Here is a 26939-nt window from a genome sequence, read left to right as displayed (position 1 = left end):
ATTTTACTCACCAGAACACCAGAGAAAAATACATTTTACTAAGCTAGACATCTGACCTCCCTCCCTCACAAAGACACTGGATCAATAAATTAACATCCTGTTGTGCTTCAGAGAGGATCCTCTACAATTTAAAGAAAAGACTCCCACTGTTAAGAAAGATCTGAGGAGTTTTTATACCTCAACTCAAATGGCTGATAGTCAATTCCTGTTTTATCATCATCTGGACCTCATTTTATTTCATATCCTAACATACATATAAACTGTTTATATATATATATATACAATCTCCCTCTCACCCCCCTCCCATGGGGTGTGTTGGTGTGTCTTCCTCAAGCTTGGGTCCTCTACCAGAGGCCTGGGAGTTTGAGGGTTCTGCACAGTATCTTAGCTGTTCCTAGGACTGCGCTCTTCTGGACAGAGACCTCAGATGCTGTACCTGGAATCTGCTGGAGCCACTCGCCCAGTTTGTGGGTCACAGCCCCTAGTTCTCCAATTACCACTGGCACCAGTGTTGCCTTTACTCCCCACATCTTTTCTAACTCCTCTTTTAGCCCTTGGTATTTTTTGAGCTTCTCATGTTCCTTCTTCTTGATGTTGCTGTTGCTTGGAATTGCTATGTCTATCACCACTGCCTTCTTCCGTTGTTTGTCAATCAACACGATGTCCGGTTGGTTAGCCATCGCCAGTTTGTCAGTCTGGATCTGGAAGTCCCACAGGATCTTGGCTTGGTCATTCTCAACCACCTTAGGAGTCCATTGTGACCTTGGAACCTCCGACCCATACTCAGTGCAGATGTTCCTGTGCACCGTGCCAGCCACTTGGTTATGGCGTTCCATGTACGCTGTTCCTGCCTATGACTTACACCCTGCTGTTATGTGCTGAACTGTATCAGGAGCATCTTTGCACAGCCTGCACCTGGGGTTCTGTCTGGTGTGGTAGATCCCCGCCTCTATTGATCTTGTACTAAGTGCCTGTTCTTGTGCTGCCATGATTAGTGCTTCTGTGCTGTCCTTCAGTCCAGCCTTTTCCAGCCACTGGTAGGATTTCTTGATATCAGCCACTTCTTCTATCTGTCGGTGGTACATGCTGTGTAGGGGCTTGTCCCTCCATGATGGTTACTCCTGCTCCTCTGCATCATCGGGTTTCTGCTGCCTGAGGTATTCACTTAGCAGTTCATCTTTGGGGACCATCTTCCTGATGTATTCCTGGATGTTGGTTGTTTCATCCTGGACAGTGGCTCTGACGCTCACCAGTTCTTGGCCCTCCCTCGTTCCGCTTAGTGTACAGTCTCAGGGTGCTGGACTTGGGATGATACTCTCCATGCATTGTGAGGAGCTTTCTTGTCTTGATATCAGTGGCCTCTATCTCCTCCTTTGGCCTGCTTACTTTACCAGCGGGGTATCTGATGACTGGCAGGACGTACGTGTTGATGACCTGTATCTTGTTCTTCCCATTCAGCCAATTTTTCAGGACCTGCCTTACTCTGTGTAGGTATTTGGCTGTGGCTGACTTCCTTGTGGCCTCCTCAAGGTTCCCATTTGCCTGTGGGATCCCAAGGTATTTGTAGCTGTCCTGAACATCTGCAATGCTGCCTTCTGGTAGCTCAACCCCCTTGGTCCTGATCACCTTCCCTCTCTTCGATACCATCTGACCACACTTATCTAGTCCGAATGACATTCCGATGTCGTTGCTGTAGATCCTGGTGAGGTGGATCAGTGAGTCAATGTCTCGCTCATTCCTGGCATACAGCTTGATGTCATCCATGTAGAGGAGGTGACTGATCGTTGTTCCACTTCGGAACCGGTACCCGTAGCCATATATATATATATATATATATATATATATATATATATATATATATATATATATATATACATAATATGACTTTGTGGTTTAGTACTATGTATTAAATACTAAATCACCCAAATCACAGTACAAAAAGACAAGGAAACCCCTACCCCCACCAAACCAAAGACAGGGGTTTGGGAGGTTTGGGGTTGTTTGTCTTTTTGTGCTGTCATTGTTATTTGGAGGAATGTTCATTGTATGATTTTATTGAACATTACTCATTGTTTTTTTTTGTTGACCCTTCTTTTCTAATTTGGCTGTTTGTATTTTTTAATTATTGAAAAATATTAAATACAGAACAAGCATTTTGGATTCTATGCATACACTGTCCAATAGTGCGTTGATTGTATTTTCATCAATAAAAATCATTATATAAAAAAAAAATTATCGAATTAAAGGTTTAATATCTCAGCAGGATTTATAAAAGCCTGTCCATGTGTTTATTGCCAGTAGATTCAACTACTGTAATGGTGTATTCACAGGTTGATCAGACAGCTGAGGGAAACTCACCAGTCAAATAAGTTTCTCCAGCTCAGACACACAATTTGGGTGTTACAGACTGATAAATGATTATGCAAAATAATCATACAGCATTGCACCTCCCCTTTGTCCAGTTTTTTTTTTCTTCAAAAATGAAAATGAAAGTATTCTAACGTGAACAATAACACACATGCTTAAGGCTTTTATTCAGTGCAGGCTGTAGGTGTGAGTAGATGCAGGATGGAGAATTTAAAAACTGCACTGCAAGAGATTTGTATAAGAATTTATCCAACTGCTAACATCTACATCGCCATCATTTTGATTTTTGCCTATCATGTTTTTTTAGAGAAGGAATTTGCCTGCAGTTGCAAACCACAAGAAACTCAGTGTGATTTATACATGGCTCTGCCATTTTTGGTCCTAACTCTCTTAATATTCTGGACAGACAAGGCATTTCAGAGATACTGGAGATATTTTTTGTCATCATGCAAACACGTCTTTGTGGTGCTTTATGCTCTCACACTTTCAAAGCAGTTTTCGTTGGTCTGCTGTGGATTGCCTCCGTGCTCATCGATGGAGACTGGTGGGTTTGCAGTAAGAATGATCAGTCTGAGCAACAGGCACAGTTAGCCTGCAAAAAGACAAACATCACAGCTGAGGAACAAGCAATCATCGCTCAACTGAAAAATTATTCAAGGGTAGGTTTTCCTTTCTTCCTTTATTATTATTATTATTATTATTATTAATAATAATAATAATAATAATAATAATAATAATAATAGTAATAGTAATAATGGTAATACTACATTTTAATGTATTTAAATGCTCTCCAGAAAAAGAAAGTAAAGTATAACATTAAGAGCCATAACAACAATACCATGAAGAGATAAAATGCCATAAATACAATTACTATATGACATGTACTCAAGCCATATCAGCAAAATTACAATACAAGTAGTAACGCAAGAATAAAAAGAGTAAATCAATATTCTACAATAATGATTAAACAGAAGTTTGTGTCAGAGCAATGGTGCCAGCAGAATAAAAGCTTGGTCACTTCTTAATTTTATTCTCAAATACATTTGTTGAGCAATTCCTTTTCAGTAGTAATCCTACTTTTGAGCTCGCACTTGTTGGCATTGTTGACGCTCTGAGTGCATCTTTTTGCAGTGATAGAATGGGAAGATAAGATAAGATTTATTTTATATGTCCCCATTGGGAAATTTGATTTGCATTCCATACTGCAGTTCTGTGATAAATTAACAATAAAAAGCACAGAGGAAGGTAATAAGAACACACATTGCATATAAAACCAGAGGCACACATCATATCTAACCCAAAGATAAAACATAAACCAGCAGCATAAAAAACAAGAAAATCAAACTGACAGCAGTAAACATAAAACATGCAGCATCACATCAGTCCCACTCAACACCCACATGTTTATCTATTGCACATAAACCTGTATACCTGTACCCAATAGCACTGTTGTGTGTAAAAATCTTCAAATGGGCCAATAAATCTTAACGTCACCCACAACTTAGCATTAAACTCAAAACTTATAAGAGAGACTCAAAAAATACACTTGAAGCTGGTAGAGTTCATCTCTACCAGCTATATGGGTACTTTTGTAATAGGTCTAAATTGTTGGTCTTTTTGCAATTACACAGTACTACCTTGATGTTATAGATTTGTAGTTTTTTCCAGATATACGGCTTGACTGCAGCCATTTTAGTTATTTTTGTGGCTGCCTTTTTGACATCACTAAAGAGCCTGAAACATGAGACCTTGACATGTTGCAGGAGACAAGATCGACTTAACGAGGTGATTTTGGAACAGGAGGAAAATCTACCGGAAAAGGCTTTGAAAAATACAGTAAAACACAGGTTGGCTGAAGACCTCGAAGCCCGCCTGTCTTCAGGGCGATGGCAAGAATGTTTTGACATTGCTGACGAATTAATGGATGAACAGACTGGATCCTCATCTTCTGGACAACAAAGGGGGCAAAGCAACAGGGTAAATCCAAGAAACATCTCTTGGCCCCCATTTGATTTTTGATTTGTTAACCGTTTAATTTTTTTTTTTTTAATTTTGTTGGAGAATGACAATTAATATTATGCCTAAAGGGAACAAATGACACAAACTGCACTGTATTTTCAATCTATGTATCTGTCCAATGTGGGTGGCGTTTTACATGTTTTCTGTGTTTGTGTGTGTTTTTATGTATTTCTTCTCTGTCACTCTGTCATTCGTCTGTCCCCTCCTGTGGCTGTTTGTGGCTCTGACACATTCTTCAGGACAGATTGTCTCAAAAGAACACTGAAATTAAGTTATCAGCTTAACTCATATTTCATAAATTAATTTTTAAGTGACTTCATCATTTCGACATCTTGACATATTTTTCTTGATTGAATGCACTTGTTTGTGTAACATTTTGAAAATGTAATCAATCATTTTTGAATACATATTCTGTCAATATTCTTGCCCATATTGACATAAGTACACACACTTGCATGCTGGTGAAACATCATTTAAGCGGTACTTTAACATCAAAAGATACTAATTTATCTTAGAATATTGATAATAGGTTTTTGAATCTTATGGTTTCCTCGCAGCCCAGTAGCAAACATTCTGAGGACCAGTACTGGTCCCCGGACCAGGAGTTCGGAGCCCCTGTCATTGCATATATATCCGTGGCCAGCCAGCCAGCGCATCCGTGGGAGTTTACTTCCTTGATTAACAAATCTTGTTCAGCAATGGATTCGATTCTGAATTAACTTGAGTTTAGTCCAATCACAAACAAGAATTGTTGTCGCTACCTTTTCCTTTTTTTTGTTGTTTTGCACCTCAGGACGACCGTAGACAGTTCACATGGAATAGATTATAATGTGAATTTAAAATATGTACATGCTTGGTGAAAAGACTGATATTTAGTTAGTTAGTTAGTTAGTTAGTTAAAGCTATAGATTTATTATGATGACAGTAAGATAATTTTATAAAACACATACAATTACACTTAATATTGTGTTTGGACTTGTTGAATACTATACTATTGTAACTCACAGATACTCACATAATAACCATGTGGTTAAATTAGGGGACAATCGTGGTCATGGTTTTTAACTTGATGTGTAAAGCATCTCTGATGTGTGACAACACATTTCATGTGTTCTCACTAAATGTCTTTTTTAACATCACTCACTGTGTGAAATGTTTTTCAGGAGGAAGGGAGTCCACCACCACCACCACCAGAGGTAAATCTATCTACTAATCCAGTTTTATACCAATAATAATGACACAAATCTTGTACATCACTTGTGGATCCTTTTTTCACCACTGTGAGGTGCTGACTTTAACTGTAGCTAATCTATCAGCCCCAACTCTAAGTGAGGTTTGCATACAAACCAATTGTTTGATCTCGCTATCAATTAAAGCCATGATTGATAGCAACAGCTTCAACTGGTCATGATGCTGTTGTAAGTCCATAGTTGCTGTCATTTTCACCAAAAAAATAAATAAATAAATATTAGGGGACGATTGTGGTCATGGTTTTTAACTAGATGTGTGTGTGTGTGTGTGTGTGTATATATATGTATATATATATATATACATATATATACATATATATACATATATATGTGTGTGTGTGTGTGTGTACTATGTGTGGACTTATTCTGTAATGTGTTCCATGTGAGATGACTGAAATTGTGTTTTTCTAACAGAATCAGCCCCTTGTACAGCCGGAAGCAGGTCCATCAAACAGACAGTAAAAATGGCTTCTTCATCAGTTTCTGAGAGAACTCATGTCTGTCTGAGATTGCTTTCCTCTTGTTTGACTCATAATCTGTTATTTACACACCTACTTAGACAGATTATCATTTATGTTTGACAAATGCTGATGATTGCTATTAATCAATGTTTTTTGTTGATAATTTCCTTTGAATGATGACTGTTTTGATCAGTGATATAATCACTCTATTTGATAAATGCATATTGATGATTGCATTATATTTACTGCTTTTCACATATTGCAATACAAATGAATAATTCAGATGCAGATCATTTTTAATTAACTTTGATGCTGTTTTGATTTTCATTTAAACATTACCTTTGATTGTGTTTTAATTACTCAGTTTATATTTGTCATGCTACATGTTGACCATTCATTTTCAGTTGAACATATTTACATTTGATTTTACCCTTTTAGGTTTTCCATTGTTTAAACTTTAATAATTGGTTTATTCAACTTTGACTGAGTGAAATTTTATATATTTTCTGTGCTACTGATTAAGATTTTGATACTAGTTGATTTGACCTTTGACATCACTAGATTTCTGACATTCATTCATTGAGTTTGCTTGACTTCTGACCTCTGATAATTTGCTAAGATTGATACAATGATTGATTATTGCTCACTTCTAGACTGAGACTGATTTATTGATTGATTGGCTAAATTTGATTTTCACTCTCATGAAAAGTGTTTTCTTGATTTTGACTCGCATGCAGACATATATTAAATGCTTAATAAAAGATAACTGTGTGTTTGTTTTGCCTGGTAAAATTCTCCCATCTTTCCCTGCTGTTTATTGTAAACAAAAAACTGACACCACTGTAGGGATGTGTGCACTCAAATAGCTATATGATTTTATGAGGGAATTATGAGTTATTATTGTGCACAACTCCAACATGAAATTATTTGTCCAGCAACATAACTCATATTAGAGTAGGTATAATAATAAGGAAATAGTACTCTTGTCAGACAAACAAGAGAGGTCAATTAGAGTTATGATTGTTATTAATCTTAATTATGATTTTGTAAGGGTGAAGGTCTTTTAATTTATTTTTACAATTCGTGAATGTGGTTATTCTCTTAATCAAAGTATTTACAATTTAACAATTGCATGATTCCTAATTTTGCCTTTTTTGATTGTATCTTTAGTGTTCTAAAAGTGAAATTTTACAGATTTTGTACATATTACTGCTGTGTAATTGACTCTGTTACACTCACCCCCCTAAGATTACCTTAAATTCTGGGTTGTAATGCAAGCCCAATTCACAAACACACAAGTGTTATCTAAAGGATAAGAGGATTGGAGACCTGTTTGGTGCCTAGTAAGAACTCGCAATACTCCACAGACATAGTGAAGTGACTTATACACCACACATACACACACAAGTGAAAGTTGATGCAGCAGCAACCTCTAGTGACATCTGTGTAGATGGCCAGTCCAATAATTTGAATTATATCAGCAACTAAATACTTAGTGTTAAAAATTTAAATACCATTGAATTTAATGCACTGAAATACTTGACTTTGAAAACCATCTTTCTGAATTTGCTCTGAAAAAATATATCATAAACAAGAAAGTAGTGGAGCAATCAACAAAGTTCTAAAAGGTTAAAGGGGCTCAAGTGTTGAGGTGAATGCACCAAGAGAGTCAGCAGACCTTGTGGAGCTGGAGCTCATTATGCCATCATAGAACCACAAACAAGAAGATTTCATACCAGCCAGTGATGGTATTACCAGACATCATTCATTTGCAGACCAGAGCAGATAGGAGGGGGGCATATGGCCTGATAAGTGACTCAGCGTAGGAGGGAGCCATTTCATTGGTTGCTCATTTGGGTTGGTGGAACACCGACGTGCAACTGCATCCTGTATCATCTACAGAAGTTTAACTGGGAGTCCAACTGAGAGCGATATAGGAGGACAACCACTTGTTCTTTAAATGTGTCAACTAATCTTTGATTCCTAAGATGAAGAAAAGACAGACTTGCCTAGATTCCAAAGTTGGTAAGAGCGGACCCTCTGCCTGCAGAACTGACCTTAGTAACCCTCTACGTGGGGGTGATCAGTGATGTTCAACAGACTCAGAAAGACCTCCTAAGAAACCTTTTCTGATCAACAATTTGAATTATGGCCTGAACTATAAGCATAAACTGACCCTAAGTCCACTTGAACTGGAGCAAAACAACTTCCACCTCGGATGGAACACAGACTCTCTTATCTCACTCAAGCCATACACTCAAACCCACATTCCTGAGGACTTTGTGAAGCCTCCCTGCAAATCTGAGCCAAACCTGAAAGTCATGTAAATTAAATGTCTAATCATTATGCAAGTTATATCATGTTATTTGTCATGTAAATACAAGAAGACTCTAGTTGTGTGACTATCTACTAAAGAGATATTGGGCTTGGATTTTATTACCTTTGTACTGCATGTGATAATACTGCCCTCTAGTGACATGAGTTAAATTCTCCTATGTTAAGAGTTGATGAATGTTTGGTAATAACTATGTATTTGTATTTTTAAATCACCTAAGTGTCTAACTTTATCTTATGAAGTAAGAGTTATGTTGAATTAGTATTTGAATATGTTTCTGAAGGTTTAATCTAGTCACATAAGTGTTAACTTTAATCATATATGCATATATGATTAAATAAATAACAAATATAAAGCTCCTCCTCAAACAAAGCACCCACCTCATGGCTTAGCATTCCCTGAGGTTGGGGGTTAGTGGCATCGCTCCCCTCTCCCAGCTGTGCTGAGCTCTGTGTTTCCTTATGGGGAGTGACAAGATCAGAATATATTCATGAAAACATTAATGCTGTACACATTTTACTTCATAATCTATGCAATGTGAGCTGGTTGTGATTTGGGTTCTATCTAATCACATTTTTTCTTTCTACATTTTCTGTTTCATGAAATGTGTTCATGTGTGTTTTGTTGTTGTGTTTTACACTTCAGGACCCCCACAGTGGCTGAATTATATTAACAATAGTGCTTGATGATATTTTACTATTATATTATTGTTAACTTCTTCTGAAATTAGTATTTGTTAAATGGCTGCTTATGTGTTGGAATAAGCAAAGAACGTTAAAATGTTGTGTGGCAAATGTGGCATCACCACCCATCTGGTTGCTGAATAGCTGTAGACATAACTGAGTACAGAAAGTGTTGTGGAAAAATACTTTATGCAGCATTATACTGTGTGTATTACCCCCCAACTGATAATGAATTTTGCATGATGGTTTTGAATCTCTGTTTGTTTGTTTGTTTGTTTTTTCCACATTGCATTTCAATATTTGTTAATGGAATGGTAAATGGATTTTCTGAAAAAATGTTCCTGGATGAATATTTAATGAGTGTGTATTTAATGTGTAATGTAATATTTAATGTGATAATAATCCTGATAAAACTCTACTGTATGCATGTCAGAGTGAAAAGTGATGGAGCAGCGACCTCTAGTGGCCTCTGTTCTGATCACATGTCAGTCAGCCTCACAGTGGTGAAAAAACATCCACAAGTGATGTACAAGATTTGTATCATTATTGTCATTATTGGTCTGAAACTGAATTTGTAGATGATATCACAGATAGCTTTAAGCTTGATGTTATCTTCTGATCTGTGTTTGCCCTATAATTTGATGAAAAGAAAACATTTAAAACTGGGTGCTGAAAGCTAGTCTGATTTAGAAAATATGAACCACAATAGAAACATGTCTTTAAAAATGTTACAGTGGAAACCACTTGTAGTGAGCACTTTTGTCCAGGTCGAATTGATCATTACGAGCGGATGATGATTATAACTATTTTTTTTTCTTTTTCTTAATTTCTCATGCAGATTATTCAATTCAATTCAATTCTATTTTATTTATATAGTGTCAAATCATAACAAAGTTATCTCAGGGCACTTTTCACATAGAGGAGGTCTAGAGCATACTCTTTAATTTACAGAGACCCAATAATTCCCCCATGAGCAGCACTTGGCAACAGCAGTGAGGAAAAACTCCCCTTTAACCTCAAGTTTAGTCAATTACATTACCATCTAATTGTGTATTAGATTACCATCTAATTGGCATTTGTATATTTATTACATGAATATAATGTAATGAAACGGGCAGCCTTGCTATTTTCTGAATTGTATCGACTGTTTCAAAATACAGAACAGCTCTTTAAAACAGTTCTTGTTTCGCTGCTGCATCTCGTTGGCTCGTTTTTGGCAGTTTGTCATAACCTTTGAGGAGACTGTCTTTCATTGAGAGAAAATTACTTTTTCCTTTTCTTTCTCCTGTCATGATTTCAATGTGCATGCAGCCTCCCAGCCCGAAGCAGACAGATTGTGGGTTGTGCGTTGTGTGTTTAGGCTGTGGCGTTAGGGGGGCCGCAGGGTTGCCGCAGCAAGAAAGTTGAACCAGAATCAATTTTTGGAGAAATGCAACCTATGGTACAACCCTGCCATGAGAGAAGACAAAAACATTACTAGGAAGAGGGGAAGATATTTCTATATTCTATATTCGTTTGATAACGTTAAAAGTAAAGTTAGGCTTTGCTGACGGCTTCCCGACTCATTTTAAAAAAAGGAGAGAGAGAGAAATATACAGAAGCGATGGTCGAGTGAGCTAGAGAGTGGATGAGGAGAGCGAGCAGTGGTAGCAAGAAAGCTGGTGAATGAGAGGAAGAAAACATTATTTTGTGATTATTTTACGCACTTACGAATAAACACACTCACACCCCGCACCTCCAAACAACCCTGCAGAGGTGCACCGCAACACCTGATAATGGTGCCACAGCCCCTAAATACACATCATACATGCATTATTGGAGTAAGGTAAAAAGAAAATAGAAGTACCGTAGTTTAATTTTTTTTTTCGTGCTACGGTAAGCGTATTGTATCATTTCCGGTTGCCGACTGTGTATACTGATAGCGTTGTTGCTGCTCTCATCTCAGTTGATTTTCCCATATATATCACATTACTGTTGATTAATATCTGCTGTATATTTAAACTTTCGCTAGTTTTACACAAGCACTCTCAGCGCTTTTCTCTTAACGACTTTTCTCGCTAATCGCACAAGTTGTTAGTCACTTTAGCTTTGCAGCTAGCACTAGCAGCTAACTCAAACTAAGCAGTTAGCGATGGCTTCTCTCTCTCCCTCTCGTTCTCCTGCTCTCTCTTGCTCGGTGTGCCAAATGTTTAGTTATTCCTCTGCCTCCTTTAGTGATAGTGATAAGTGTAATAAGTGTAGTCTATTTGCAGCACTGGAGGTAAGGCTTAGTGAATTGGAAGCGCGGCTCCGCACCATGGAAAAACAATCAGCTGCTAATATAGTTAGCCAGCCCCTAGTATCCGGTGCGGGCCGACCTAGCGTAGCTCCCACTCCCCCGGTAGCTCCCGAGTAGCCGGGAAGCCAGGGCGGCTGGGTGACTGTCCGAAGGAAGCATAGCCCTAAGCAGAAGCCCACGGTTCACCACCAACCAGTTCATGTTTCTAACAGGTTCTCCCCACTCAGCGACACACCCGCTGAGAAACAAACTCTGATTATTGGCAGCTCCATAGTCAGAAACGTGAAGTTAGCGACACCAGCAGCTATAGTTAAATGTATTCCTGGGGCCAGAGCGGGCGACATTGAGTCAAATTTAAAACTGCTGGCTAAGAATAAGCGTAAATATGGTACGATCGTCATCCATGTCGGCGGCAACGACTCCCGATTACGCCAATCAGAAGTCACCAAAATTAATGTTGAGTCGGTGTGTACATTTGCTAAAACAATGTCGGACTCCGTAATTTTCTCTGGACCGCTGCCTAATCTGACCAGTGATGACATGTATAGCCGCATGTCACAATTCAACCGCTGGTTGTCGAGGTGGTGTCCAGCAAACGATGTGGGCTTCATAGATAATTGGCAGACTTTCTGGGGAAGACCTGGTCTGATTAGGAGAGACGGCATACATCCCACTTTGGATGGAGCTGCTCTGATATCCAGAAATATGGCCAAGTTTATTAGTAAACCAAAACCATGACAACCCAGAGTTGAGACCAGGAGGCAGAGCTGCAGTCCTACACGCTTCTCTGCGCTTCCATTAGAGCAGTTACCCACCCAAAACCACATAGAGACTGTGTCTGTCCCCCGACCACATAAATCAATTAAATCCAAAGTATATAAAAGAAGAGTCATTCATGAAAATCTAGTAAAAATTAAAACCACTACTGCAATAGTACAACAAAATAAGATAATTAAATGTGGACTCTTGAACATTAGATCTCTTTCATCTAAAGCTGTTTTAGTAAACGATTTAATTTCAGATCATCGTATTGATTTATTTTGTCTCACTGAAACCTGGCTGTGTCATGAAGAATATGTCAGCCTTAATGAATCCACTCCCCCCAGTCATATTAATACTCATATTCCTCGAGACACTGGCCGAGGAGGAGGAGTTGCAGCCATTTTCAACTCAAGCCTAATCATCAACCCTAGACCTAAATTTAATTATAACTCATTCGAAAGCCTTGTTCTTAGTCTCTCCCAGCCAACCTGGAAAACTTTACAGCCAGCTCTATTTGTTATAGTGTACCGTCCTCCTGGCCCGTACTCTGAATTCCTATCTGAATTCTCAGAGTTTTTGTCGTATTTAGTCCTTAGTACAGATAAAGTAATTATAGTAGGTGATTTTAATATTCATGTGGACGTTGATAGTGACAGTCTCAGCACTGCATTTCTCTCATTATTAGACTCAATTGGCTTCTCTCAGTGTGTAAATAATCCCACTCACCGTTTTAACCACACCCTAGACCTTGTTCTAACTTATGGGATTGAAATTGAACATTTAATAATTTTTCCACAAAATCCTATTTTATCAGATCATTTTTTAATAACTTTTGAATTCCTATTACTGGATTACACACCATTAGATAAAAATGTCCTCACTAGATGTCTATCTGATAGTGTTGTAGATAAATTTAAGGAAGCAATTCCGTCAATACTGAATTCACTGCCATGTCTCAATACTACAGAGGACTCTTATGTTAACTTTAGTCCCTCCCAAATTGATAATCTTATTGATAGTGCTGCAGGCTCACTAAGACAAACACTCGACTCCATCGCCCCCTTAAAAAAGAAGATAATAAAACGTAAGAGGTTAGCTCCATGGTATAACTCCCAAACCCGCAAATTAAAGCAAACATCGCGAAAATTGGAAAGGATTTGGCGTTCCACCAAAGTAGAAGATTCTCGCTTAGTCTGGCAAGATAGTCTTAAAACATATAGGAAGGCCCTCTGTAATGCCAGAGCCGCCTATTACTCAGCATTAATAGAAGAGAATAAAAACAGCCCTAGGTTCCTTTTCAGCACTTTGGCCAGGCTGACAAAGAGTCATAACTCTACTGATCCATGTATTCCTATAGCTCTCAGTAGTAACGACTTTATGAGCTTCTTTAATGATAAAATTCTAACTATTAGAGACAAAATTAACCATCTCCTGCCCTCAACAGGCACCGTTCTCTCCCCAAACACAGGAACCTTGGTAACGGCAGTAAATCCAGACATATATTTGGACTGTTTTTCTCCAGTAGACTTGTCTGAACTAACTTCAATGATTTGTTCAGCTAAACCATCAACCTGTCTCTTAGATCCCATCCCAACTAGGCTGCTTAAGGAAGCCTTACCCTTAGTGAGCACTTCTTTACTAGATATGATCAATCTGTCTTTAGTAACAGGCTATGTACCACAGTCCTTTAAAGTAGCTGTAATTAAACCTCTTCTTAAAAAGCCTACTCTTGATTCAGGTGTTTTAGCCAATTATAGACCTATATCTAACCTTCCATTTCTATCCAAGATCCTTGAGAAAGCAGTCTCTAATCAGTTATGTGACTTTCTACATAACAATAGTTTATTTGAGGATTTTCAGTCAGGATTTAGAGCGCATCATAGCACAGAAACAGCACTGGTGAAAGTCACAAATGACCTCCTAACTGCATCAGACAAAGGATTTGTCTCTATACTTGTCCTGTTAGATCTTAGTGCTGCATTTGACACAATTGACCATCAAATCCTTTTGCAGAGACTGGAACATTTAATTGGCATTAAAGGAACTGCATTAAGCTGGTTTAAGTCTTATTTATCAGACCGATTTCAGTTTGTACATGTCAATGATGAATCCTCCGTGAAGGCAAAAGTTAGACACGGAGTTCCACAAGGTTCTGTACTTGGACCAATTCTATTCACCTTATATATGCTTCCTTTAGGTAATATTATTAGGAAACACTCCATAAATTTTCATTGTTACGCAGACGATACCCAATTATATTTATCAATGAAGCCAGATGAACCCAATCAGTTAAACAAACTCCAAACATGCCTTAACGACATAAAGACCTGGATGACCTGCAATTTTCTACTACTAAATTCAGATAAAACTGAAGTTATTGTGCTTGGCCCTAAACACCTTAGGAACACATTATCTAATGATAAAGCTGCTCTGGATGGCATTACCCTGGCCTCCAGCACCACCGTAAGGAATCTGGGAGTTATCTTTGATCAGGATATGTCCTTTAACTCCCACATAAATCAAATTTCAAGGACTGCCTTTTTTCACTTACGTAATATCTCAAAAATCAGGCACATCCTGTCCCTAAAAGATGCAGAAAAACTAGTTCACGCATTTGTTACTTCTAGGCTGGATTATTGCAATTCCTTATTATCAGGCTGCCCTAACAAGTCTCTAAAGACTCTCCAGCTGGTCCAGAACGCAGCTGCACGTGTATTGACTAAAACTAGAAAAAGAGATCACATTTCTCCCATTTTAGCTTCACTACATTGGCTTCCTGTAAAATCTAGAATAGAATTTAAAATCCTTCTCCTAACTTACAAAGCCCTTAATGGTCAGGCACCATCATATCTTGAAGAGCTCATAATACCGTATTACCCCACTAGAACACTGCGCTCCCAGTATGCAGGCTTACTGGTGGTCCCTACAGTCTTTAAAAGTAGAATGGGAGGCAGAGCCTTCAGCTATCAGGCTCCTCTTCTTTGGAACCATCTACCGGATTCAGTCCGGGGTGCAGACACCCTCTCTATGTTTAAGAGTAGGCTTAAAACTTTCCTTTTTGATAAAGCTTATAGTTAGGGCCGACCAGGCTCGCCTTGGATCAGCCCTTAGTTATGCTGCTATAGGCCTAGACTACTGGGGGACTTCCCATGATGCACTGAGCTCCTCTCTCCTCCTCCTCCTCTCCATCTGTATGCATTCATGTAACAGCAATGCATGTCACTAACTTTGCTTCTTCCCCGGAGTTTTTTGTGCTTTCTCATCTCACAGGAAAACCTGACTCCCGGGCCGAACCTTCGCGGTCCTTCACAGTCCTGATGGCATCCTTCCCTGTCTGTTGATGCTTGTGCTTGTTGTTGTTTGTTGTTGTCGTTGTTTTTCTGCTGTCCCCCCTCCCCCTTCCCCTCTCTCTTTCTCTCTCTCAACCCAACCGGTCAAAGCAGATGGCCGCCCACCAAGAGCCGGGGTCTGCTTGAGGTTTCTACCCGTTAAAGGGGAGTTTTTCCTTACCACTGTCGCCAAGTGCTTGCTCATGGGGGAACTGTTGGGTCTCTGTAAATTAAAGAGTACGGTCTTGACCTGCTCTATGTGAAAAGTGCCTTGAGATGACTTCTGTTGTGATATGGCGCTATATAAATAAAGATTGATTGATTGATTGACATATGTTTTCATGTATGTAATGAACCAAAATGAACATTGTAAGCGGACTACTTGATTACTATAAGGGAATTATTTAAACAGCATTTGTATAGTAATGATTCTGAGCTTTTTGATCCATATAAGCAGCTGATCACTGTAACCGTGATCACTATAAGCGGTTTACACTGCATTACAAAAACCATAGCAATAAAAAACAAAAAAAACTCCCAGTCTGTATCCAATGGATATGTCTGATAAACCTGGACGCCCAGCCAAAAGAGACACCCCCTGTTTAGAGAAAACAACATATTGGCTGGTCTTGCAGTCTTGGGTGACTGCTTTATCAACCAGTAGCTGGTGCTTGGCTCCCCTAGTATTACTACCAATTCCTTTCTGGGCCCTACTCATGTATTGGGCCATGTACCTATTCATCTTAGCCGCTATGATGCCTGATAGGAGCTTCCATGTTGTACAGAGGCAGGTTATTGGCGGGTAGTTGGATGGAATCACACCCTTCTGGGGATCCTTCATGATCAGAACTGTCCGTCCTTGGGTTAACCACTCTGGGTGGGTCTCATCCATCAGCAGTTGGTTCATTTGTGCTGCCAGGTGTTCATGGAGTGCAGTTAGTTTCTTTAGCCAGTAGGTGTGGATCATGTCCGGGCCCGGTGCTGTCCAGCTCTTCATACCTGCTACCATCGGGTAGCGGATGAATTTAGAACTTCAGAACTAAACTTGAGCAGAACTAAATGTTTGGTCAGCAGGTGTGCGGTAAAATCAGAAAAGCGTATTCACCCAGGTACAATGAGTAGTATATCATAAGTGCATTGGCAACACTGGCCATTATGTGGTTTCCAAAATTATTGCTCACAGTTTAAAATTACCTTGCAGGGAGCATGCAGCTTTTCAAATGAAACAGAGGTAAATGAATACACTTAACCCGCGGGTTCAAGCTAAACAAGGTTTTTTGCTAAAAACTTGTTTTTTTCACTAATCTGTTTGGGAAATTGTCATGGGAAATCTCAAATGGGCCAATAAATCTTCAGGTCACCCACAACTTAGCATTAAACTCAGGACTTATAAGAGAAAGACTCAAAAATACGCTTGAAGCTGATAGAGCTCAACGTGAATAGGTTTACTGTGCATAAAGAGCAATACAAAGCAAACTGAGGCCTTTATCCCAGGATAAAGTACCTACTGCAAAATCATAAAACATCGTATTACATACCCTTCATAACCCCTCCTATTGTGGAGCTTATTTTCTAGACTCCACCTCGTTTTTTACCATATTCAAAACTATTCTTCCATTATTGCCGAGTTCATTAGTGACCTTGACGCTTAGGTGATAATCCAAGTATGATTCATCTTAGGAACAATGGTGTCTCAGACTTCTCTAAAATATATCAGTTGCACCTAGCTTAGAAATAATACAGTCCCAGCATCTTCCACATTTCTCAAAATAAAAACGGGTCTAGTGGCCTTCAATCATCTTACACAGAGAACCAAAATGTTACATTACTGATAAGCCTTCTTTCTAACTTCCCTGGGAACTGTTTCTTATTGACATAAATGTTATCTTTAACTTTGCACATTCACTGGCACATCCGTTTGATCATGGGAAGGCAGCCTCCACCACAAAATCAATGTATCTATCAATTAATCAGTCTCTTTCATCTAACAATCTGTCTGTGTCTTAATCTTTCTTAATGTTTCCAATCAGTATTGCTCCTGACCATGTTTGTGCTGACCTATATGGGGTGTAGAGACATTTACATTTTCAATCATAGTCAGTTGATTTTCTTTTTGCAGTTATAATTTATTTTAATGAAATTATAACTGCAATAAGAAAATCAAGCATTTAAAAGATAATAAATAATAAAAAGATCATACTACTTTATATACTGCTTAAAAAAATAAAAATAAATAGAATGTCAGCTCTATTCTTATCTTTCTTTCCTCTGTCTGTAAATTGTGGTTTAATAGTTTTGTTTTCAAATTAAGCTGGTGGTTTCAAAGGGTTTTTAAATGTTTTATATTTTTACACTTTTTATTTTTCCATTTGATTATGTGTCTCACGCTTCCATTTTCCTGCTTTAACAAGTGCAGCAACAGCTTTGTTTCCATTGACTGTTTTATCTTTTTTCAGCCATTTCTATCACAAAGCCTTTTCTATCAACAAACAGGACAGAGCCCATTCTGTGATTGGCTGTTGCTTTGGACTGAATGAGCAAACAGTCAATCACAACTGGTTCTGCCCTACACAAAAAATGGTGTGAAATAAAAAATGCAGGGATAAAATAAAAATGACCTGGGATAAATGTTCTTATTGTGAAAAGAAACATAGCGGCTGAAACGATAAGTGCGTCTCCAAACTGAGAGAGAGGCTCATTAACACCAGACTGATTAGGATCTGACGGTAATAAATGTTCTGCGTTCTGCTACATCTTTACACAAATCAGCTGTTACACACAGATTCCAGGTTTATCCAGTGGGATTGCTGTAATAAAGCAGCCCTAATGGATGAATCCTGAGCTCCATCAGAGCTGTCAGGACATTTTTATTTTTAAGTTGCTGAATGTCCGAGATAAGCCTACCACAGGTAGGTTGCTAGGAAACAGAATGTAAAACTGATACAGTAACAAATTCATGATTTTTAGTTTCCTGTAGCTTTAATGAATCAAAACATAATTATTAATTTGTTTGTAAATGTATATCTTTTTAATCCCACTCTTATCATTATATAAAACAAACAAAACCTCCATTAAGCTTAACGAAAAACTGTCTCATTCTGTGTCTGACTCTCAGCTGCAGTGGTGGTAAATAACTCACCATAATGTATTCAGTACAATTTAGAGGTACTGGGCCTTTGAGTGTTATAATTTGTTTATATTTTACACTTGACATCTGTGAAAAAAGAGAAGTGCAGTGATGACTTCACACCATTTATTATCATATATATAGAAAAAAAATACATCCAATGAAATACAAATTAAAATGTGATTAAAACATTTTTGTGTACAATCAAGAAAGTTATTGACTTATGAATGGATTGTTGAACAATTAAGCCAATAATAACTTTAGTAATGTGTAATATGGTTGAAATCATTATCACAATATTAACAAGGTTTTTTTTTTTTCCATCATTGATGTGCAGTGATTGAATTGGGCTGGTACTGATCTGTACTACAGGGGTTGGGCCATATGACCATACATACTGTGAGCTTATGTATATAAATATGTCAGCCATTTACACCGTTAACACATTAATATCTCTGTGTGTAATAGTCTGGTGTGGGTAATGATATAAATTGGATATTTATATGATTTTTGGAGACTGTTCTCCCAAGAAAAATGACACAACAGTTTGTAATGTCAGTCGTCCAAAAACGACAAATAGTTTACATTTGAGTGACAGATGACATATAGCGGCCGTAGTAATGATGAGCCAGTGCAGTGGTGGAGTTCTTCGTCCCACCATCTGCATCTGCACTTAATGCTTTTACCCTCAGGAAGGCGCTCTCGAGCCATCACAGCTGGTCTTTCTTGCCAAATGCTAAACATCCTTATGATTTCATAAACACCCAGCTCTTCTCCCTTATTTATTTTTTTTACAGTATGTTTTAAAGTCATGTTGTATGTTAATGTGTTCCTGTTCTTTGTCCTCATCAGTTATCTTGAATTGTTTTTGACTGACTGTAAGTTAAAAAAAACAATACAAAAAAAACACTGTGGACACTATAAATCAAACTATACCTGAATCAAAATCACACTGACACTGTATGGAAGCAAAGAAAAGGTGCAATTATTTAAATTTCATGGGCAACTTAATACCTAACTCTAAAATGTAATCACTGCTGAATGCTTTATGATGAAATTAAAATACCACTGACTTAATAGCATTAAAATATTTTATTTTTAAACCACATATTGGTCCCATTATACATAATATGATACAGATCTTAAACAATGGCATAAAAATCTATAGAATTTGACTCAATCAAAGTTGAATCAATAAATTGTTAAAAATGCAAAGATCAAAAAGGGTCAACATGTAGCATAAAAAATATAAACTGAGTAATAAAATACAATCAAACTTAATGTTTAAATGAAAATGATCTGAACCTAAATTATTCTTTAGTATTGCAACAAGTGAAAAGCAGTAAATAAAATGCAATCATCAATATACATCTATCTAGAGTAATTATATCACTGATCAAAGCAGTCATCATTTGAAGGAAATTATCCACAAAAACAACTAAATCAAGACTAGAACATCTGACATATCAGTAAATGAAATAGATCAACAGCAATCATCAGTATTTATTAAACATAAGGGATAATCTGTCTAAGTAGGAAAAGGTGAGTAAATAACAGATTGTGAGTCAAGCAAGAGGAAAGTTAAAAACAATCTCAGACAGACAGAAGTTTTCTCAGAAATTGATGAAGAAGCCATTTTTACTGTCTACTTGATGGACCCGGTTCCTGCTGCAAAAGCGGCTGATTCTGTTAGAAAAACACAATTTCAGTCAGTCATCTCACATGGAACACATTACAGAACAAGTCGATAGATGGATGTTTCTCACAGAAAACAGAACAAGTCCAAAGTCAATAGCATTTATATATATGAAATTTCTTTGGTGAAAATGACATCAGCTATGGACTCACAACATCATGAACAATGGTCTTGATTGATAGTCAGATCATATTTGGTATATAGCTTCTGGGTTGAGCTTCAGGTTGGTCTGAAACTGGAGTCACACAGTCAGACAAACATATAAATAGAAACATGTGGGTGTTATTTACCTCTGACCCTGGTTGTCCACCTGGTGTTCCTGCTCCCTGCTAAGAATCATATACAGTTAATGACAGTTTCATTTAAAACAAAAATGAACACATGAAAGTGATGTGCTTCAATTAAATCCTTTTCCTGTTTTTCATCTGGTCCTGTGTTTGAATTTCTAATAAAAAATTATCAATAAATAAAGTTGACTTGATTTGACTTTGGTGTAACTTCACAAAATATCATCTATATTTTTGAAATAGGGCTCTTCTTCTGCAATATTAGGAAGCTGTGTTGATAAAGATATTGGTAATAAGGTGAGCTAACTAACCAGCTAACTATCTAATCAGTCAGGTTCAACACTGACAACATGATGAAAGAATCAGAAACAGACAAAAAATTCATCACATCTTGAAGAGATAAGGAGTCTTGCCACCTTGCCAGTCTTTTATTTATCTTTTATTTGTCTTTTATAAATTTAAAAAACACGAAAATTTCAAGGCTGCAGGTGATTTAAGTAAAACAGCCTCTGCTGGTGAGACACTAACACTCAGAGAATCTTAAAAAATACAGATGAGAATGACTCAAGATGAAGCAGACAGGTGTTGATGATTTACCTGGGCTCCTGCTGCTCCTGCTGCTCCTGCTGCTCCTGCTGCTCCTGCTGCTCCTGCTGCTTGTTGAGGAGTTTCAACCTCCATCAGCTTCTCAGCAACATCAAAACACTCGTTAATATTTTTCTGATTCAAATAACCTGTGACTTGTTCAGTCAAGTCGTCTCTAATTTGTCTCCTAAAACTCTCTTTCAGTACGTTTTTCTCCTCTTCCAAAATCAGTTTGTAATATATAAATTTCCTGTCACAGCAAGTGTCCACTTTTTCACTGCATCCCCTCCATCTACAGCATTTCCTCCATGGAAATAATGACAGTATGGCAGCCAAAAAAATAATACCGATGAGCAAAAAACTGCCAATGACCTGAAAAAGAAACAATAAAGATTATTGTGTTCTTACAGTCATTTCTACAGGTTAAAACACAGGGAGGGTATTTATAAGTTACCATCAATTTTGCGAGGTATTTACTAAGATTCAATATGATCTGCATCATCTGATTTACAGAGTGCTGCTAAGTAAGAGCTGATGTTGCCTGTTTTGATGTTGGTGTTACACATGTCCTGTAGTAAAGGACTAGAGCACAAACACAAGTGTTTTCTGCTGTTGAACTTTGAATCCTGGTTGAAGAGAGACACTTTTGGATCTGCAGGCACACGTATATGTGGAGTTACATATCATGATGTTGTCACCTCAACTAGATCAGTGAATGAATGAGGTATGAAAAACCAGAGGGAGATTTTTTAGAAAAATGTTAAAACTTTTCTTTTTTGCGTCTTTTTTTACAAGATAGATAATACTACGGTTAATAATAACTGTAATAATAACTGGCTGTCTCAATCATATCACACTGGACTGGAGCTGATGAGACATTAAAAGCTAGAAAAAATGCAGGAGGGACCAGAGAGAAACAGAAAGGTAACATCGTGTGGGAAATTAATAAACTGTTGCATTCCTGCTTTCTTGACTCGTGTTGCTAAACAGAGCTCTCTGCTATTCACTTTGTAATATGTCTTTTAAACAGAGCTGCAGATTTTAAACCTACTTTTCTCAGATGTTAAATTTCAGACGCAATGCCTCTGCTGCAGTGGTCAGTATACAGTGATAAATCAGCTTCAACTGATATTTGTATGAACTTCCCTTCCCTCCTCTCTGTAGAGGAAAAAATAAAAATGATCATTTAGTGTATAACCTTTGTATTACATGTGACTCTCTGTGTTATACTGTTTTGTAGAAAGCATGACTGGCTCCATTTCTTTACTCGAACCCCTAATACTATAACTGAACTGACTGTCTTAATACAATGCCTGATCTGTATACCACATTTACGTGCTGAATGATGTAAGGTTGAAATATAGTCTAGCTTGCACATTAACCTTTTTTTTCGTCTGGTCTGAGACGAGTGTGCCTTCATTTGGAAAATGCCTTAATTAATCATTGATGTTTATCCCTTCATTAAATGTAACTATTGACTCTTTGTTCTTGTGCATATAAAACCCTGATGACGATGCACTCGGGATTGATTCTTCAGCAGTCGCTGACTGTCACTTTGTTGGTTTTGATCCTTTTGCGCTAAAGCTAAATAAATATACAAAGACAAACTTCTCTTTGTTGGTCTCCCTTATTCGGTCAACTTCCACCACACTCTCATGTTGCGCCTCTTAACAGGAACGTCTTAACATGCAATTTCCAGCTGTGCTGCTTTTCTCCTATTTAACTGGTGCAAAACCTCAAAGGAACCCTTCAGTAAATAAGGAGATATGCATTTCAACTCTTTAGCACTAAAAAGGGGCCACAAATCCTAAATAAATATCCCCCGTAATGTGTATAAAGCAGGGAAAACACTCACCCTGGACCTGTTCTTCAGTTCAGCGATGATTACTCGATCTTCTTGTGTGATCTTCCCCCTCTCTTTGCAGGCTAACTGTGCCTGTTGTTCTGAATCATTGTTCCAACAGCAAACATACCAGTCTCCATTGAGATACAGAAATGCAATCCACAGCAGAGCAACCAAAGCTGCCTTGAAAAGGTGACGGAGAAGATAACAAAGAAACATGCAGCAATGAGGCTTTTTGTAAGAGTTAGGCCTACATGTGTATCTGCAGGCTTGTTGAAATGAGCTGTTTGTCCAGAGTATCAAGACAAGTATAGCCAAAAATGGAAGAACCATGTATAAACAGCAGTCAAATTCTTGTGGTTTACAAGTGCACTGAAAATCCCTGCTAAGCAAAACACTGTAGGTAAAAATCACAATGATTGCAATGTAGCTGTGGAGTTTTCTAGGAGCCAAATTTGTCAATATGTCCATCTTTGGTGGACAGTTGGCATCTGCTGAGAGCTGCAGTTTATACCCTCCTAACATATACCAACAGGAAACCACATATTTCTGATTTTTGACCGCACATGCACATTTGAAACTGCCAACATTTTAATTATTGTGTTTTGTGATTTGGTCGGAGAAACATATTCTAAACAAATGAATCAAGAGTTCTCAAGAAGTTTTTTTCTTTATGACAAGTTTGTCATACAAAATAAATCAGCTGTGGACAACAGATACTGTAAGATTGCCCAAATTGCACAAGATTAATACAGACTGATTTTGAGACGTCCTTGCATTAATCACATTAAATGTCAACATTTGCTGCAGATTTTAATTGATCTACTTGTTGGCCAGTGTTTAATCTGAATTTTTTTTTTTTTTTTATTACTTTTTAAGTATTCTGACATTATTACTGTGCATCTGCCATCTGAGGTCTGTTCTCAGAACATCTAAGACCCAATTTCCAACAAAATGCAGACCAAAACCAACTATGTGTCTGTTTGTCAAAGATTCCTAATTTCCCCAAACTGTGTCTGTGCTAAAAGTATATAGTTAAATTTTTTTTAAAGGCCCAGTAATTTCCTAAAGTAGGTGGGCACTGATGTTTGAGGAAGTTTAACTGAAACGGGGGAATGTTCACATCCTCTTATGTAAGACCACATTTGTTCCAGAGCATGCATGTTTTTTCATTGGAAAACGCCCAGAAAACCAACAAAAGAGGAAGAAAAACATACCAACAGAAGCAGAAAGCTTCAGGGCCGCACCCAAATCAGGACATATGCTTTATAAGGATCATGTGCCTGTGGTTCATGCTTTATGTCTGGATATTTTTTGTTTTTATAAATACTCAGCACTACTTATGTTTTATAATAGCAGCTGAGTCTCATGTTTTAACTATAAGACACATTTTAATGCCTTTGTTCATCATCTGTGATATGAAAACATCACTTTTCCACACAACTGGAAAGAAATAAAAAGTGTGAGTCCCGGTTATATGGTTCAGTTATAAAAACTCAGTTAAATACTTGACAAGTCAAACACACCAGACCGTAGAGAGGGAAGTGTGAATAGTGCCGTTGATGACCTACCAAATCAAAAGGAGTTTATCCAACTTAGCTAATATTCAGCACTGGTGCAGAGAGCCTCAGAGCAGCCAACAGAAATGAGTTGGGTGGTGCTCTTCATCACACTGTCCTCCATTTCCATCAGAGAAATGAACTTAATGAACTGAAAGAGAAGTTTGTCATACAGAATAAATCAGCTGTGGACAACAGATACTGTAAGATTGCCCAAATTGCCCAAGATAAATACAGACTGATTTTGAGACATCCTTGCATTAATCACATTAGTGGTCAACATTTGCTGCAAATTTTAATTGATCTACTTGTTGGCCAGTGTTTAGTCTGAATTTTTTTTATATTTTTTTATTACTTTTTAAGTATTCTGACATTATTACTGTGCATCTGCCATCTGAGGTCTGTTCTCAGAACATCTAAGACCCAATTTCCAACAAAATGCAGCAGGATTTGTCAGTCTAATTCAAATTTTGTCTTTATTGCTAATGTGTGAATGTGTGTATTAGTTCATTTTAAGTGACAACATGTTAAAGAGTTTGATTGAGCCTGGTATTTACTTCATGTTCTGTGAATCTCTGGAGGCTATAAAATGAAATGTGTGAGGTTTTATGCACACATTTTATCCATTGAGTTTGATGTGTAAACCTGTTGTTTACACATTGCCAGTTGTAAACCATCTTGACAGGACTGACTTGTAAGCAGACAGAGAGCCAGAGAGTCCAAAATGGATGCAGCCATCATATCAGCTGTGTCACACCATCAGATTTTATATGATCCACTAAAGAGTCATCATTTGCAGTCACTTATGAGTCTGATATAAAGAAGTAGTCAAGCTATAGTACATACAGTGGTACACATGCAGATCAGGGAATGTTATAAAATTGCTATTTTCCTTTAATATTGACTGTTGCATGTGACAAATCCTAATGCATCGTCAACCCATGATGGCTACACATTGTTATTGTGTTGGTCTACAATTAAAGCAACAGGTGTTTTAATGTGCTAAAAAACTATGTTCAGTTACATAGTTTGGACAAGATAACAATGCTCTAGGTTAACAGCAACATTTCAAGTAGCAATAACTGAAAACAAATGCTTTTACAACCCTTTTACAGCCCTATGCTTACAGAATGCCAAGAAGAGACAGAAAATTGAAGACAATACAAAGGGATCTGCCAAATACAACTAGAGGCAGCAAGGGAGTTGATGAGAGAGCTAAAAGTATGTTTGCCATAGCGATTAGCAATGGGATGGGATGCCCAGTAGAACTTAAACCTCGTCCTGATCTCTGCCATGTTCAAATGTTATGTATGAAAGTGTCATGAAAGTCTTATAAAACCTGGAAGGGAACCTTCTGAGTAACCCTGCAAACATGAAAATACAATTCTGTTCTTGGTTTAGTGTGATTGAACCCATCCTGAATACAGTGCAGGCTTAAAGTTTCATTTTTGTACAATAAACTATGTAGAATATGTAAAATTGACCAAAACCAACTATGTGTGTTTGTCAAAGATTCCTAATTTCCCCAAACCGTGTCTGTGCTAAAAGTATATAGTTAATTTTTTTTAAAGGCCCAGTAATTTCCTAAAGTAGGTGGGCACTGATGTTTGAGGAAGTATAACTGAAACGGGGGAATGTTCACATCCTCTTATGTAAGACCACATTTGTTCCAGAGCATGCATGTTTTTTCATTGGAAAACGCCCAGGAAACCAACAAAAGAGGAAGAAAAACATACCAACATGAGCAGAAAGCTTCAGGGCCGCACCCAAATCAGGATATATGCTTTATAAAGATTATGTGCCTGTGGTTCATGCTTTATGTCTGGATATTTTTTGTTTTTATAAATACTCAGCACTACTTATGTTTTATAATAGCAACTGAGTCTCATGTTTTAACTATAAGACACATTTTAATGCCTTTGTTCATCATCTGTGATATGAAAACATCACTTTTCCACACAACTGGAAAGAAATAAAAAGTGTGAATCCCGGTTATATGGTTCAGTTATAAAAACTCAGTTAAATACTTGACAAGTCAAACACACCAGACAGTAGAGAGGGAAGTGTGAATAGTGCCGTTGATGACCTACCAAATCAAAAGGAGTTTATCCAACTTAGCTAATATTCAGCACTGGGGCAGAGAGCCTCAGAGCAGCCAACAGAAATGAGTTGGGTGTTGCTCTTCATCGCACTGTCCTCCATTTCCATCAGAAAAATGAACTTAATGAACTGAAAGAGAAGTTTGTCATACAGAATAAATCATCTGTGGACAACAGATACTGTAAGATTGCCCAAATTGCCCAAGATAAATACAGACTGATTTTGAGACATCCTTGCATTAATCACATTAATGGTCAA

The 26939-nt window shown here is 37.7% G+C and overlaps 1 protein-coding gene across 1 annotated transcript in view; it reads right to left on the bottom strand.

Annotated features, from left to right (window-relative positions):
* LOC122981774 overlaps positions 1–26939 on the bottom strand; it is a 299214-nt gene that overhangs the window by 191698 nt on the left and 80577 nt on the right. The gene's annotated exons all lie outside the window — the stretch shown is intronic.

The sequence above is a fragment of the Thunnus albacares genome, chromosome 5, assembly GCF_914725855.1.
Source record: "Thunnus albacares chromosome 5, fThuAlb1.1, whole genome shotgun sequence".
NCBI lineage: Eukaryota > Metazoa > Chordata > Actinopteri > Scombriformes > Scombridae > Thunnus > Thunnus albacares.
Note: the sequence above shows the minus strand (reverse complement) of the source record. Positions and strands in the feature narration are given on the sequence as shown.